This window comes from Mastigoproctus giganteus, chromosome 3 (genome assembly GCF_048544385.1).
Source record: "Mastigoproctus giganteus isolate SK-2022 chromosome 3, ASM4854438v1, whole genome shotgun sequence".
Classification (NCBI taxonomy): Eukaryota; Metazoa; Arthropoda; class Arachnida; order Uropygi; family Thelyphonidae; genus Mastigoproctus; species Mastigoproctus giganteus.
Window position 1 is genome coordinate 5,665,031 of NC_143577.1, and position 15,679 is coordinate 5,680,709.

At 38.0% G+C, this 15,679-nt stretch overlaps 1 protein-coding gene across 1 annotated transcript in view; it reads right to left on the reverse strand.

Moving 5' to 3' along the window:
* The window catches only part of LOC150087629 (calcium-activated chloride channel regulator 2-like), an 85,144-nt gene that overhangs the window by 21,827 nt on the left and 47,638 nt on the right, over positions 1-15,679 (reverse strand). The window lies entirely within an intron of this gene.

The following is a 15,679-nucleotide window of genomic DNA, read 5'->3' on the forward strand; positions in this document are numbered from 1 at the left end:
TTATTAATAATGCTTTGTAACTCTTCTTTGAATGAAATAGTTCTAATGGAAAATTCAGTACAATGAATAGTTTTCAAAATCCACCTATATATCTGCCAATTTTCTATAACAATTTGCCTAGTTTTTCATTAAATTTATTCAAACTACTTGCACAACACCAGATGGAAGTTTGTTCCAACTAACTGCTGGCTGAAAGCAAATTTCCTGACATCTGTCCTGCAGCCATTGTTCCTCAGTTTGAATTTATGTTCCCTCATGTATAGTATTAGAAAGAGGAAGAATGCCATCAGCATTGAGCTTACTCAGTCTATTCATAGCCTTAAACAGGTGCCTTATCCCCAAATGCTGCAGTTTGTAGAACTAAAGCCTTTTCCTGGTAAGTGCACCCTTTTGTTCCACTCACTAATCTTTTTGCTCTTCTCTGCACCTATTCCAGCAAATCCACATCCTACTTAAAATTAGGCCTCCAGACCCATACACAATAGTAAAGATATGATCTGACCATTGCCTTGTAGAACAAGATAATCACTTCCTTATCCCTACTCGCAAAATTTCTGAATATCATTGACAAAACTCCATTTATCTCCCTTTTGGTGGAACAGTCCCACTTTTTGAGTGCTTGTTTGCCCACACTTGCAAAAATCTTATTTTTTATATTCTGTCCCATATCACACTTAACAATCCCACTTATTTCGATGAAATGAAAATAGAATTATTTAAATATATCATTTTATCAAGGCTTGGCCACCTAGTCATTGCTACATGGTCTAGTTCATAGTGTTAAGTCATACTTATTCTTTATTCTTCTGTTTTTAGACAATTAGACATTTTTTTAATGTATTCAAAGATTGGGGATTTCAGAATGAAACAACAAAATCACTTGAAAGATACATGAAGAGTGGGTGTATTTTTGCATTTTTTAAAAAATTAAGTGCCTTATGGAAATTTAAAATTTAGCAGTTATTTTAAGATATTTTTCTTAAAAAGAATTAATGCTAATTGAATGCATTTTTTATATGGTGAATAAAAATTGGACTACTAAAGTCTTACTACACTTACAATGAAATGGTAAAATCGATAATAATTTTCCTTTCATAGCCATCCCAATTTTATATTTATAGAAGTGAGGCTCCTTATTATAATATGGTTGCATTAAAACTAAGTGTTGCTCTTTGGTCACCAGTTGGTGACCAAAGAGGGACAATGTGAAAATTATGATTGCTACTATAAATAGTTCTGATATAAATACCAATGTGTGAAGTTTCAAATAAAAAAAAATATGCCTTGAAAGACGTGGCAAAAGAATTCAGTTTCACACCCTCTATTAAATTTTCCCACATTTTGGAACAATTATGCTCAAATTTAGTTTGGTTTGGTACTGAACCTTTTCATCCCTCCTCCCAAAAAAAAAAAAATAAATAAATAAACAAATAAAATAAAAGCAGAAAGTGTGGTCTGTAAGATAACAAATTCGAGGAACTGCATACTTTTACTATTACTCTTTTTTTATGGAAAAAAAAACCCATGAAAATCAAAGAAAACTGTTTGCTTATTTTTCCAAAAAAATAAATATATAAAAGTTCTGCAACATTATCCAAATTTTAACATTATTAAAGGTAAAAAGGCAAAGATAATCTGCAACCATTATCAACCCACTGTAGGATGGATGCCTCCTCAACGATTCATGTTGAGTATAATTTAACTTAGTGCAATTTCACTACACATATTTTCAGTTTACTGAAGAGTTGAATTTTTCATATTAATTTTCAAAAAAAAAAAAAAAAAAAAACCGGTTTAAAGCAAAAATTGATATATAGTCAAAGCTCTTTATGGCGAAACTCTTTTTTTAATATCCCAGTACATTTCAGCTGTGCCTATGACATAGGTTATGTGGTAAGTCCCAGCTGATTTCCCATAAACTTAATACTATTTTACATTTGTTATAATGACCTTCAAAGATGAATGAATTCTCTATCATAGGCCAAAAATTTCCACCACTCTTTTGTCTGTTTTACTTTTTTGTTACAATATTCCCATTTCAAATGAAAAAACACTCATTTATTGAAGCTAATGATGAGCTTGCAGGCTGACTATGAGAAATCACTGTTTGGCAAAATGAAGTTAACTTCAACTGGAAGTTCCTTTCATTGTGCAATATGAATAGACTGCATGTATATCGATATAGCTTCTAATGTGTTTCTAAGACCAACATCCCAAAGAGTACACTGTTCACTATTCTGAAAGATCAAAACAAGATTGAAAGTGCAAAGATATTTGTTACACTGGGTGGGATCAGAGCACAAAAAGTAAAATACCCAGATCTTGAAAAAAGTACTGTTGGAATGGCTAATGATGATGCATGCAAAAAACATTCTCATAGAGGGAACTCTTTTCAAAAAAAAAGCTATGACTCAATTGTTTGCATAAGGCGAATATTGAAGATTTTGTCTTCCAATGAATGGATAGTTTGAGAAATTTAAGACTCATCATGGGCTGTCTTTCAGAAAAGTGTCTTGTGGAAGTGCAGTCACTGACACTGGAGCTATGGAAGAGTGGAAGAAGCATCACTTAAAAAATGTTTTGTTGACATTTTTTAAGTGAAGAACAACGTCTTAAGTGCTTTTCAAACTGGACTTTTATAAGTTGCTATTGAATAAATTGCTACACTTACATTTAAGGGTAAGAAATTTTGTGGCAGAAAAAAAAAAGTCGAGAAATGACTATGTATTGAGCAAACAAAAGGCTTGGATATGATCAAAAACCTACAAACAAAGAATGGATCAGAGACTTAGATTGAAAGAAGAGTGGGGAGAACAGAAAAAGTTTTCTGTTTCTGGATAATTGTACCCCTCAGTGCTAAGCAAATCATCTAGTACAATCACTGTTGAGTACTTGACACTTGATGTGACAGCAGTGCTTCAGCAACTTGATCAAAGTGTAATTCAGTGCTTTAAGATAAACTATTAAAGAATGCTCTTAAACAAAATTATGTATTTCAAAAGCAAAACAGAATGCAAACTTAACATGCCTCAGACAATATTTGTGTGTTTCAGTATGGAATGAGGTTAATGAAAAAATGATTACCAACTGCTTCAAATATGCTGGTTTGTTGCCTTGAATGATTTTTTTATTTTTATGAAAACCCCAAACATGAGATGTATTAGAACCTATATTACTTAGTACCATGCATGGGTGGGAAGTTGAGAAGATAAAAGAAGATATTTGTTGACATTAGCCTTGAACTTCTGTAGCTTGATCAGACTGGGGTTCAAGCCCGTGATCACCAAATACGAAGGATGTGGAAAGGTCAGGAAATGACTACCGCATATCCCCGGAGCAATATGGCCTTAGTTGCTAATGCCCCTAAAAACCAAATAACAACAATAACTTCTGTAGATTGTAATGTTCAGGAAATACGTTTGAAGGGAGGTTGTTCCAGAAAATGGAAATTCAATGGTAAGTGAAGAAGAAGAAGAAAAGTTGGTTCTGGGAGTTTGATGTTGGACAGTAAAAGGATGTTGACTGGTTGCAGCACATGTTTGGAGTGCTTTGAATGAAAGAGAGAGAGAGAAAGAAAGAGTGGGAATTATATAAGCCAATGTAGAAGAAATGCCCATGGAAGTATCTATAGAAAAGGCATGCAGCAGAAACAGAATGTCTATGAGACAGACAGTGGAGAGACTCACTTAGAGATGGGTCGTTAATTAACCTAACTGTCCTCTTTTATACAAAATCTAGATGCCTGAGAGAGTTTTTGGGGGCACTGCCCCAGATGGGGGAACAATATTCCATGGTAGGATGAATTTGCGATTTGTACAGAGTAAACAGCTGTTTGGAAGAAAAATAACGCCGAGAGCAAAAGAGAAACCCCAGTTTTTTAGATGCAGAGGAAGCAATATTTATACAAAATCTAGATACCTGAGAGAGTTTTTGGGGGCACTGCCCCAGATGTGGGAACAATATTCCATGGTAGGATGAATTTGTGATTTGTACAAAGTAAACAGCTGTTTGGAAGAAAAATAACGCCGAGAGCAAAAGAGAAAACCCAGTTTTTTGGATGCAGAGGAAGCAATATTTATAATGTGCTTATGCCAAGAGAGATTAGAAGTCAAGGTAATCAATCCCCAATAGATATATATGACCTTGCCTAGAAATCGGACTGCCATTGAAGATAAGCATATGAGTAGAAGAATCCTTTTTTCAAGATATAAGCCTATTTGCCCAACTGGAGAATTACCTGAACATCAGCATTTAAGGAATTGGTAGCAGACATTTGAGAAGTTGAAGCTGTTTGAGCAGGACAAGGTTTCTCAAACTGGAAGGTAGAATGCAATATGCTATCAGCAAAACTATGGCTCAGATTTCTGGTCAATCGAAGAAGGTCATTAATATACAAGAGGAAAAGAGTGTGAGAAAGAACTGAACTTTGGGGAACACCAGCATTAGTGGAGAAGTTAGAAGACAGAGAGCCATCTGCCATCACCCACAGTGGGTGGTCAGAGAGAACACAATACAATTTAATTCGTTAACAAGAAGATTAATGAGATAAATAAATTTAATTGATAAATAAACAATACTACACTAAGCTAATAGATTAATAAAAGCAGTGAGACATATTATGGTATGTAGTTTTACGTTATACTTTATGCTATCAAGTTCGAGATATATGTTACGCGCTATGCTGTAACAATCATGCTATCAATTATGCTATCAAGTTCGAGATATATGTTATGCTATGCTGTAAGAATCAGTGTTAAATTAGTTATATTCTTGTTAAAAAGTAAATATTCCATAGCAACATACAAAAAAGATATATTAGTATTAGTAGTGGCCAAATGGTTTTTTTTTTTTTTTTATATGAGAACCCCAAACACGAGAGGTATTAGAACCTATAGTACTTAGTACCGTGCTTGGGTTGGAGGTTGAGAAGACGAAAGAAGATATTTGTTGACATTGGACTTGAACTTCTGTAGATTGTAATTTTCAGGAAATACGTATGAAGGAAGGTTGTTCCAGAAAACGGCAGTTGAATGAATAAATGAGGAAGACGAAAAGTTGGTTCTGTGGGTTTGAAGTTGGACAGTAAATGGATGTTGGCTGGTGGCGGCACGTGTTCGGACTGTTTTGAAAGAGAGAGCGGGAATTATAGAAGCCAATTCAGAAGAACAGTGCCCATGAAAGTATCTGTAGAAGAGGCATGCAGCAGAAACAGCACGTCTATGTGAAAGCGAGTGGAGAGACTCTGTTAGAGATGAATCATTAATTAACCTAACTGCCCTCTTCTGAATGGAATCAAGAAGCCTGAGAGAGGTTTTGGGGGCACCACCCCAGATGTGGGAACAATATTCCATGGCAGGACGGATTTGCGATTTATACAGAGTGAGCAGCTGTTTGGAAGAAAAGTAACGCCGAGAGCGAAAGAGAAAACCAAGTTTTTTAGATGCAGAGGAAGCAATATTTGTAATGTGCTTGTGCCAAGAGAGATTAGAAGTCAGGGTAATCCCCAAAAGAGATATATCATTTTGCCTAGAAATCGGAGTGTCACTAAAGATAAGCATAGGAGCAGAAGAATCCTTTTTGCGAGATATAAGACAAGACTGAGTTTTAGAAGGGTTGAAATCAACTAAGTTGTCTTTGCCCCACTGGAGAATTAACTGAAGATCGGCATTTAAGGAATTGGTAGCAGATTTTCGAGAACTTGAAGCTGATTGAGCAGGACAAGGTTTCTCAAAATGGAAAGTTGAATGCAATGTGCTATCATCAGCAAAACTATGGATAGGATTTCCGGTCAAAACAAGAAGGTCATTGATATACAAGAGGAAAAGAGTGGGGGAAAGAACTGAACCTTGGGGAACACCGGCATTAGTGGAGAAGTTAGAAGACAGAGAGCCATCTACCATCACCCTCAGTGAGCGATCAGAGAGAAAACTGGATAACCAATTACTAAAAACAGTTGGCAAACCATAAGATGGAAGCTTGTTTAGAAGACCTTTATGCCAAACACGATCAAAAGCCTTTGAGATGTCAAGAGCAACTACTTGTGTTTCACCGAACCTTTCCATTGATTTAGTCCATAAATGGGTAACATAAGCCAGAATGGTGCAAGGAAGCCTAAGGCTTATGCTGCACCAGAAAAAAAAAAAGTAATATAATAATAACAAAAAAATTGAATAAAATAAATAATAAAAGAAAAGGAAACAGACAACTTATGTGTTTCCCTCATTCCATAATGTAACTATTCAGCTAACCTTTGAATTTCTCCAAACTGTCAGCCTCTACCACCCATGTAGGTAACTTATTCCAGTAATTTATAACTCAGTGGCTAAATTAAAACTTCCTGCAATCCAGTCTAAACATCTGCTCCCCGTAACTTTAATTTATGGCCCCTAGTTCTAGAATCATTTATAACTGTGAAAATTTCATCCTCGTTCCTTTTACTTTTGACTCTCAGAGCCTTAAACACCTCAATCAAGTCTCCTCTAAGGTGCCTAGTTTCCAAGCCCTACAACCCACATATTCGAAATCTTTCCTCATATGGATGCCCTTTTGCTGATCTTACCAGATGAGTTACCCATCTTTAGACCCTTTCAAGAAGCTCGATATCTTTTCTTTAGGTGTCTCGATATCTTTTCTCCACACTTGAATACAGTATTCCAAGTGTGGTTTAATAATAGTCTTATATAATGGGATTATAACATCCTTATCTCTACTAGCAAATGTTTGAAAAATCATCGATAGAACACCATGGGCCTTCCTTGCAACCTGTCTACAATGCCTGGAGAACCGTATCATAACCCCAAGTCCATTTCTTCCACTACTGACTTTAGTTCAACTCCACCAAATGTATAAGTTATTTTTGGGTTAAAAAAATAACTTATACACTTGGTGTAAGACTTTGCTGGATTAAAGGAAAGCTGCCACTTTTCTGAACATCCCTGGTCACTCTGAAGAAGCTGCTTGGTGGCGATCATTAACTACTCTTGCTTTGTAAAAAGGATAGTATTAGTATCAGTAACGGCCACATGGTGCAAGAAAGCCTATGGCTTATGCTGCACCAGCCAAAAAAAAAAAAAAAAAAAAAATCCGAACAAAACACAAAAAATGAAATAACTAAATAATAATAATTAATAAAAAAAAAAAAAGGAAATTAAACCTATCATCCTATGCGCTTCCCAGTACTATCCAGATGACCTTTGAATTTCCCCAAACTGTCGGCCTCTACCACCCATGAAGGCAACTTATTCCAATAATTTATAACTCGTTGGCTAAAATAAAACTTCCTGCAGTCCAATCTAAACATTTTCCCCCGTAACTTGAATTTATGTCCCCTAGTTCTAGCATCATTTATAATCTTGAAAATTTTGTCCCCATTCATTTTACTGATGCCTCTCAGAGCCTTAAACACCTCAATCAAATCTCTTCTAAGGTGTTTAGTTTCCAAACTCTGCAACCCACATATTCGAAGTCTTTCTTCATAAGGACGCCCTTTTGCCGATCTCACCAGGCGAGTTACCCTTCTTTACACCCTTTCAAGAAGCTCGATGTCTTTCTTTAGGTGCGGTCTCCATACTTGAACACAGTATTCCAAGTGTGGTCTGACATAAGCCTTATATAATGGGATTATCACGTCCCTATCTCTACTTGCAAAAGTTCGATAGACCACCATGGGCCTTCCTTGCAACTTGTTTACAATGCTCAGAGAATTTCATGTCTGACCGTATCATAACACCCAAGTCCCTTTCCTCCAGTACTGGGTTTAGTTGAACTCCACCAAGTGAATAAGTTTTTTTGGGATTACTGTTTCCCAGGTGTAATACCTTACACTTTGTTGGATTAAAGCACAGCTGCCATTTTTCTGACCATTCCTGAAGTCTATCTAGGTCTCTCTGAAGAAGCTCAGCTTGACAGTGATCATTAACTACTCTACCAATTTTAACATCATCTGCAAATTTAGACATCACGCCCTCTATCCCTTCATCAATGTCGTTTATGAAAATTAAAAACAACAGTGGTCCTAATACTGATCCTTGGGGAACCCCACTTCTTACATCAACCCAATCTGAGGAATAGCCATTTATCACAATCCCCTGCCTCCTGCCCTGAAGCCATCCTTCTATCCATCTAAGGATTTTCCCAGTGATTCCAACCTGTTCCAGCTTATAAAGCAACCGCTCATGTGGGACTGAGTCAAAAGCTTTGCTGAAATCTAAATAAACAATGTCGAAATTATTCCCTAAATCCAGCTCGTGAGTGACCCTTTTGAAATAGCGAACCAGATTTGTTAAACATGATTTTCCCTTAACAAAGGAGGATAGGTGGAACAGGACCAGGGTATGTCTGCAGGGGCAAAGGTTGATGACGTTGTAGAGCGGATATCATCTTTTAAGGGCACAAAAGGTGATATAGTTGTACACGTTGGCACTAATGTTATTAAGAGTAGGAGACCGTCAGAATTACATAACAAATACAGGTCACTGTTGAAAAAAAAAGCCATGAATTAGGGTTGAATTTGAAAGTGTCTGCAATTCTGCCCAGACACGATAGGAGGGAGTATATGATGAGAGCCCTGTCAATCAATTCAGCCCTGGAAAGATTGTGCAAGGCTCAAGGGGTAGAATTTTTTTCAGCCTGGTCTGTACTTGTTAACAGGAGAGACTGCTTCTACAGGGATGCGATGCACTTAAATAGAAAGGGTGCAAGAATGTTTGCTGATGCTATCGAGGCAGTGTTAGGTGGGTCGGAAAACTGCTAGATTGGGGGGATACAAGGACTAATAGATTAACAGTAGACACTGGCAGAGGTTAAAGTGATTCTTGCACTGCTTCTATTGGATTGAGCCGCAGCCTGGAAAATAAGATGCAGGATATTTCAGAGACTGCTGGGAATCACTGGAGTACAAGTAAACACATGGGTTGTGTTAGGGTAGCTAAGAAAAAGAACAGGTGCATGTATACTTGCGTGTACACCAATGCTAGGAGTTTAGTAAATAAATTCGATGAATTTGAGGTATTGCTCAAAACATCAAAGGCAGATATTGTGGGGATTTCAGAGACGTGGTGTCACACAGATATAAGGAATGCAGAACTGGAATTTGGGGAGTACAATGTCTACAGAAGGGATAGACAGGATGGGAAGGGAGGAGGGGTTATGCTATTAGTTAAGAAATACATAAAATCCAAGGAAGTGAAGCCAGTCGACATTGCTGGACAGTGCAGTGTCGAGTCAGTTTGGTCTGACATAAGCATTGGAAGATCAAAATTGAGAGTAGGAGTGTGCTATAGGCCTAATGACTCTAATGAGTATAATAAGAAATTGTACAGGGAAATAGAGAGGCCAGTAAATCAGAGAGTCTTATAATGGGGGATTTTAATTTCCCAGATATTGACTGGAATTTGGGGGCTGGTCACTCACAAACTAGCAAGGCTTTTGTGGATTTATTGGATGATTGTTTTCTACATCAGCATGTCCGGGAGACAACTAGAGGGAGTAATACTCTTGATTTGATTATCAGTAATGATTCTTCATGCATTAAGAATATGCAGGTAAATGAACCACTAGTTAACAGTGATCACAGTGTGCTAAAGTGGGATTTACTCAATTAGGTAACTACCATTAGGTGTAAAGGGAAGGGTTATTGCTTTCGTAAAGGCGACTACGATGGACTGAGACAGTATTTAAATTCTATACAGTGGGACCAACTGATGATGTTACCAACAGCAAATTCAAAATGGGAAGTATTCAAAGAACTTATCTTGGAAGCTACTAGGCTTTACATACCAACTAAGAAATATTGTTCAAGGTTTAGGCCAAAGTGGATGTCAGATGAACTAATGAGACATATGGCAGAGAAGAAAAATGCATGGGATACGTAGAAATTAACGCGTGACACAGAAGCCTATGATAGATACAAGTTAATCTGTAACCAAGTTACAAAGGAGGTTAGGCAGGTGAAGGCAGATTACAAGAAATCTTTGGCAAGGGATGCAAAGAAAATCAGCAAAGAGTTCTTTACTTATGTAAACTCTAGAAGGAAGGGGATGAATCAGATTGGTCCACTTGATATTGATGGGTCAACTGTTGATGATCCTGCCCATGTAGCTAACAAACTAAATGAATATTTTGCATCGACATTCACACATGAGGAGTTATTCAGCGAGGGGAATGCCAGAGGTGTATTTAACTCTGGCAGTAAGCTAGAGAATCTTGTAATAACTGAGAGTAAAGTGGAGGAGAAATTGTTGAAGATAAATACAAGAAAGGCACCTGGGGGTGGATGGGATCTATCCAGTTATATTAAAGGAGGCAGCAAAGGAAGTAAGCAAACCCTTAGCCATAATTATGAGAGCTTCTTTGGACTCAGGGGAGGTACCCATGGACTGGAGATGAGCAAATGTAACCCAATTCACAAAGGAGGATCAAAGGCTGACACAAGTAATTATAGACCTGTTAGTTTAACTTCGGTTCCAGGAAAATTAATGGAGGCACTGGTTAAAGAAGCACTGCAGGATCATCTGGACAAGAATTCAGTTATAGCTCAGACACAACATGGGTTTGTTAAGGGCAGGTCTTGTCTGACCAATTTGATTGGATACTATGATGTAGTCACAAAAGAACTGGATGCAGGGAATAACTTTGATATTATATACTTGGATCTTAGAAAGGCTTTTGATACTGTTGCACATGGAAGACTGCTGCACAAATTGGAGCAGTGTGGCATTGGAGGCAAATTGCTACTATGGATAAAGGGGTGGTTGAGGGGGAGAAGACAGAGAGTGGTAATCAATGGACACTGCTCATCGTGGTCTAATGTTATTAGTGGAGTCCCTCAGGGTTCAGTATTGAGTACATTATTGTTTTCTGTATTTATAAATGATATTGATGATGGTATATCAAGCGTAATGTCCAAGTTTGCAGACGATACGAAGGTTATCAGGGTTGTCAAGGACACTACTGACACTATGCTACTGCAACAGGATCTGAAAAGGTTGAGCAGATGGGCTGAGAAGTGGCAAATGAAGTTTAACATTGACAAATGTAAAATACTACATATGGGAAACAGCAACCCCAGAGCAACGTATCAACTCTGTGGTACTACTCTGACAGTGGTAGAGAATGAAAGGGACCTGGAGGTGGTTGTGCAGGCAGATATGAAGTTTTCTGAGCAGTGCAGACGGGCTGCTAGAGTAGCTCATGGTGTATTGTCGATGATATATAGGAATTTTTCTAGCATGGCTAAGGAGGCGATTATTCCCTTGTATAAGGCAATGGTCAGGCGATACCTAGAATACTGTATACAGGTCTGGAGGCCTCATTTCAAGAAGATGTAGAGATGCTGGAACGAGTACAGAGAAGGGCAACAAGATTGGTGAATGGAACAAAGGGGTGCTCTTACGAAGAAAGGCTTAGTTTTGCAAATTACAGTGTCTGGAGACTAGGCACCAGCGAGGTGATCTGATAGAGGTGTATAAAGCCTTGAATGGTTTGAGCATGCTCAGTGCTGATGGGATTCTTCCTCTTGCTCAGAATAATCACCTGAGAGGACATAAATTCAAATTGAGGAAAGACAGATGTAGGATAGATGTGAGGAAAGTTGACTTTAGCCAGCGGGTGGTTGGTTGGTGGAACAGACTTCCATCCCTTGTCGTGGAAGTTGATAGCCTAAATAAGTTTAAGGCTCAGCTGGACAGGTATTTCGAACGAACGGAGGGGTGAAGTGGAAGTGGTTATTTTTTATTTATTTATTTTTTTTTTGGCTGATGCTGCATAAGCTTGCTTTCTTGCATCAAATGCCTCTACTAATGCTAAAATGCTAATGTTAATGCTACTCTACCAATCTTCGCATCATCTGCAAATTTAGACATCATGTCCACTTCCCTTCATCGATGTCATTTAAGAAAATCAAAAACAACGGTGGTCTAAGTACTGATCCCTGGGGAACCCAACTTCTTACATTAACCCAATCTGAGGAATAATCATTTATCACAACCCTCTGCCTCCTGCCCTGAAGCCATCCTGCTATCCATCTCAGGATTTTCCCTCTGATTCCAACCTATTCTAGCTTATAAAGTAAGTGGGACTTTATAAGCTGAGTCAAATACTTTTTGTGGGACTGAGTCAAATACTTTTTGACTCATTCACACAGGTGCTCACATCTGGTGAGTATGGGCTTGGCACACCCAGTGTCCTGAGCTGGATATCATCATTCTTCACTTTCTTGGTGATTCCCTTCTCTCTCTCTCATGCGCTCTCTCTCTCAGGGTAACTCAGAAATTTATTTGGCTGATGCAGCATTAGCCTCAGGCTTCCTTACACCATATGGCTAATAATAATAATAATAATAATAAACAATGCCGAAATTATTCCCTAAATCCAGCTCATCACTGACCCTATCAAAATAGCTAACCAGATTTGTTAAACATGATTTTCTCTTTACAACACCATGCTGCATATCCTTCAGAATTCCATTTCTATCTAAATGATATGGCATTCCACCTATGAATTTCCCTACTACTGAGTTACTGGTCAGTTGATAATTTCCCCCTACACTCTTAGAACCACCCTTATGTACTGGAGATACATTGGCACTTTTCCAATCCAACAGAATCTTTCCTTATTCCAGTGATGCTCTCATAATTAGCCTCAATGGTTCGATGTGCTCACTTTCAGCCTCCCTTAAAATTATAGGGTATATGCGATCAATCCCAGGAGGCTTGCTTGTAAGCTCGAAAGTTTTTTCATTAAATAATGATATGAAATTTTAATATCATTAATTACATACTTTTCAATTCCACTCCCATAATTTCCCATCAATGTAGAGTTTTTCTTCCTGTAAATATCAATGCAACGTAACTGTTGAGTTCATCTACAACATTAGCTGGGGTATGTAATACTATCCCAACATAAGGGTCTAACCTGGTTTGTCCTCTCTACTTTGTATTTATATTTGTGAAGAATTCCTTATCCCCACTTTTGCTCTCATTGCCAGTAATTTCTCATAATCTGCCTATGCCAGCTTAACCTTTTCTGTGGCACTATTACAGATAAATTTGTAGCTGTTATAGGCTTCAGTACTTTTTATTGCTCTGTAACTTTTCCATGCTGTCTTTTTCTGCTCAAATAATTTGGAAAATTCATTATTCACCCAACTTGAAATCCTCCTTGTGTAGTATTTTTTTAAAGGTATATATGCATTCAAGGCTTCTGTAATTAATGTTTTAAAGATATACCATAATTCAATTGTATTTGCTCTCTGTGAGATATTTACCAAGTTAATAGAGGCCATGTAGCACCTTAAGTCATCATAATTTCCTTTCCTGAAAAAATATAACCCATTCCTTTGCCTTTAACCACCCTGCCTCTCTCTTCATCATCCACCGTAGAACTCCATGATCAATTCCTGCTACTGGTTCCTCTACTTTTAGCCTTATTATGTTATCTGGTTCATGGGGGATGATCAGGGCTAAAATATTCTTTTCCTTTAAACTCTTATTGTATTTATAAGAGTATTTCTTATAAATACGATAGGCTTTTAAAATAATGATCTCCAAAGAAATATAATATAAATTGAGGGGCCCATCAAGCTCTCAGCAGCCCACATCAACGGCAGAGCTTGCACTTGAACATCATGCAACACAGCGGCAACCAAGGTGCTGGTCCCACAGGAACTAGTAGTTGTGGTTAATCTATTGTCAGGGAAACCGAAAATGTATTGTGTAAAAAGGATAGTTGGAACACGACCAGGGTATGTCTGTCAAGGGCAAAGGTTGATAATGTTGTAGAGTAGAGAGCCTTGTTGATCAATTCGGCCCTGGAGAGATTGTGCAAGGATCAAGTGGTAGAATTTTTCTAAGCCTGGTCTGTGCTTGTTAACAGGAGAGACTGTTTCTACAGGGGTGGGATGCAATTAAATAGAAAGGGTGCAAAAATATTTGCTGATGCTATCGAGACAGTGTTAGGTGGGTCAGAAAACTGCTAGATTGGGGGGATACACAGACTAATAGATTAACAGTAACAGTAGGATTAACAGTACAGCTGACAGAGGTGAAAATGATTCTTGTACTGCTTCTATTGGAATGAGCAGGAGCCTGTAAAGCAAGTTCCAGGGGATCTCAGAGACTGTTGGGAGACATTGTGGTACAAGTAAACACATGAGTTGTGTTCGGGTAGCTAAGAATAGGAACAGGTGCATGTATACTTGCATGTACATCAATGCTAGGAATTTGGTAAATATATTTGATGAATTTGAGGTGTTGGTCAAAACATCAAAGGCTGATATTGTTCGGATATCAGACACGTGGTGTCACACAGATATAAGGAATGCAGAACTGGAATTTGGGGAGTACAATGTGTACAGGAAGGATAGACAGGACAGGAAGGGAGGAGGGGTTATTCTATTAGTTAAGAAACACATAAAATCCAAGGAGGTACAGCCAGTCAACATCACTGGACAGTGCAGTGTCAAGTCAGTTTGGTGTGACATAAGCACTGGGAAATCAAAATTGAGAGTAGGAGTGTGTTATAGGCCTAATGACTCTTATGAGTATAATAAAAAACTGTACAGGGAAATAGAGTGGGCCAGTAAATCAGAGAGTCTTATTATGGGGGATTTTAATTTCCCAGATATTGACTGGAGTTTGTGGGTTGGTCACTCACACACAAACAAGGGCTTTTGTGGATTTTTGTGGATTTATTGGATGATTGTTTTCTACATCAGCATGTTCAGGAGGCAATAGAGAGAGTAATACTCTTGATCTGATTATCAGTAGTGATTCTTCATGCATTAAGAATCTGCAGATAAAGGAACCACTAGGTGGCAGTGATCACAGTATGCTGAAGTGGGATTTACTCAAAGGGGTAACTACCATCAAGGGTAAAGGTAAGGATTTTTGCTTTCACAAAGGCAACTATGGAGGTCTGAGACATTTAAATTCTATACAAAGGGACCAACTGATGATGTTACCAACAGCAAATTCAAAATGGGAAGCATTCAAAGAATTAATCTTGGAAGCTACTAGGCTTTACATACTAACTAAGAAATATTGTTCAAGGTTTAGACCTAAATGGATGTCAGATGAACTAATGAGACATGTGGCAGAGAAGAAAAATGCATGGGATACATATAAATTAATGGGTGAAATGAAAGCCTACGATGGATATAGCTGGCCTGTAAACAAGTCACAAAGGAGGTTAAGCAAGCAAAGACAGATTATGAGAAATCTTTGGCAACGCATGCAAAGAAAAACAGCAAAGAGTTCTTTACCTATGTAAACTCTAGAAGGAGGGAGATGAATCAGATTGGTCTACTGGATATCGATGGTTCAACTGTTTATGATCCTGCTCAGGTGGCTATCAAACTAAATGGGTATTTTGCATCTACATTCACATATGAGGAGTTATTCAGGGAGGGGAATGCCAGAGGTGAACTGAACTCCGGCAGTGAGCTAGATGATTTTGTAATAACTAAGAGGAAAGTGGAGGAGAAATTATTGAAGATAAACATAAGAAAGACACCTGGGGTGGATTGGATCTATCCAATTTTATTAAAGGTAGCAGCAAAGGAAGTAAGAAAACCCTTAGCCATAATTACGAGAGCTTCCTTGGACTCAGGGGAGGTACCCATGGACTGGAGATGTGCAAATGTGACCCCAATTCACAAAGGAGGATCAAAGGGAGACACAAG